Genomic DNA, 2500 nt, shown 5'->3' on the forward strand with positions numbered 1-2500 from the left:
TGTTCTCCGCGTCGCCGCCCGCCGCCGCCGCCGCCACCTCTCCGCCGCCGGCCTCTCCGCCCCGGAGCCGGCTCGGCCTGGCCTGCCGGGGCCGCCCCGGGAGCGGGGCTAGACCTGTTCTCCGCGTCGCCGCGGCGCCGCCGCCGCCACCTCTCTGCCGCCGGCCTCTCCGCCCCGGAGCCGGGTAGGCCCGGCCGGCCGGGGCCGCCCCGGGAGCGGGGCTAGACCTGTTCTCCGCGTCGCCGCCGCCCGCCGCCGGCTCTCCGCCGCCGGCCTCTCCGCCCCGGAGCCGGGTAGGCCCGGCCGGCCGTGGCCGCTCCGGGAGCGGGGCTAGACCTGTTCTCCGCGTCGCCGCCCGCCGCCGCCGCCGCCGCCGCCTCTCCGCCGCCGGCCTCTCCGCCCCGGAGCCGGGTAGGCCCGGCCGGCCGGGGCCGCCCCGGGAGCGGGGCTAGACCTGTTCTCCGCGTCGCCACCGTGGCCGCCCCGCCGGCCTCCCCGCCGCCGGCCTCACCGCCCCGGAGCCGGGTAGGCCCGGCCGGCCGGGGCCGCCCCGGGAGCGGGGCTAGACCCGTTCTCCGCGTCGCCGCCGCGGCGCCGCGACCTCTCCGCCGCCGGCCTCTCCGCCCCGGAGCCGGGTAGAGACGGCGTCCCGGGGCCGCCCCGGGAGCGGGGCTAGACCTGTTCTCCGCGTCGCCGCCGCGGCGCCCCGCCGGGCTCTCCGGCGGCGGCCGGCGGCCGCGCCTGGCCCCCGAGCGGGCTAGACCTGGCCTCCCGACGAGGCCGCTCTCTCTCGCGACCAACACCTATTTTCGACCGACTCCTCTCTCCCCCCTCCCCCCTTTCTTTTTTATTATTTTCTCATTTTTTACATGTGCTGGAAGAACGGCTCTCCCTCTGGCTCGGGACAAGAAGCTTTTCTGGGGAACAATACTCTCGGCAAACTGGAATTCATTTCCTTTCCCGCCCAGAGCCCTCCCGGCCGGCTGCGCCCCGCCCGGCCCTCGGCCCACTGACACGCCGTGCCGCCAAAAGGTCGTGGCCCGCCCGCCCCCTCCCCCCCCCCACCCCCTCCCCCCCGGGATTCTACGCGGCCCCGCCCCCCCACCACAACCTATGGGGAAACAGCTGGGAAGGGGCAGCAGGGACGTGCGGGCCGAACCTGGCACCACGCCGCCGGCACCCCGCCCCGCCTCGTCCCGCCCCAGTCCGCGCCCCGCCCCGCCCCGCCCCGCCCCCGGCCCCGAACCCCGCCCCCCCTCCACGCTCCCTCCCCCCCGACCGAGGCCGTGGCGGGGCGGCGGGCAAGCGGGCGGCCGCTTTCCGGCCGGTTCTTTCACGGTCCGCAGAGGTCTTCGGCCCTCGGCGCGGGTCCAGGGGGCCGTGGGGGCTCGAGGCCGAGGCGCCCGGGGCCGGCACGAAGGCGCCGGCACGAAGCCCGCGTTCGCGGAGATGGACACGGTGACACACACGGCCCCTCCCCCCGCCCCCCCTTTCCCCCACGCTCACGCCCCGATGCCGCCCTCTCGTGCTGCCACACGCACACACCCCCCTCACGCCCACACACACACACACACACACACACACACACACACACACAGAGGCAGGCAGGAAGGCAGGCAGGCAGGCAGGCGGGTGCGCAGGCACCCTTAGAGTCGCATGCCCTCTCTCCCCGCCCCGAGCCCGCTCCTGCCCCTGCCCTGTGTGCGGCTGCCGCCCATCAGCGGCCGAGGGGGGGCACCCCGCCCTCCACCCTCGGCTTCCTCGGCGCCCCCTTCAGCCGTCTCCCGCCCCCACCTTCAGCCGTCTCCCGCCCCCGCCCGGCGACGGCTGGGGGCGCCCCGCCCTCCACCCTCAGCCTCCCTGGCGCCGCTTTCAAACTTTTCCCGCCCGCGGCTCTTCTCCCGTCGACGCGGTCGGCGCAGCGGCAGCGGCGGCAGGGCGAGGAGCAGGCTGACAGGCGCCGAGGCGGCCAGGGCCTCGGCCGGGCGGCCCAGGAGAGCCGGTCCACCCAGGGCTCGGGCGAGCCAGGTCCGAAGGCCGGCCGCGGACGCCAACGGGTCTAGCCAGGGTAAGGTCGGCCGGGGAACACGGGTCCGCCCGGGATCTGAGCATCGGGTCCCGACTCGGGCCCGGGACAGCCGGTCTGGGCAGGAGCCGAGCGGCAGGTCCAAAGGCCGGCGGCGGAACACAGGTCTACCCAGGGGATTTGCAGCCACGGAGCAGGTGCTGCCGCCGACAACAGGTCTACCCCAGGAAACAACTCCGGCCGCGGACAGCTGGTCTACCCCAGGAACTAAGGCCGGCCGCGGACAGAAGGTCTACCCTTCGGAAACGACGCCGGCCGCGGACAGCTGGTCTACCCCGCGGCCTTCGGCAGCCAGGGACCAAGGCCGTCCGCGGACAGAAGGTCTACCCCAAGAAACGAGGCCGGCCGCGGACAGAAGGTCTACCCCGGGGCAGTCGGCAGCCAGGGACTAAGTCCGGCCGCGGACACCAGGTC

This window comes from Chamaea fasciata, unplaced genomic scaffold (genome assembly GCF_029207755.1).
Source record: "Chamaea fasciata isolate MVZ Bird 193981 ecotype frontalis unplaced genomic scaffold, bChaFas1.0.hap1 SCAF_1311, whole genome shotgun sequence".
Classification (NCBI taxonomy): Eukaryota; Metazoa; Chordata; class Aves; order Passeriformes; family Sylviidae; genus Chamaea; species Chamaea fasciata.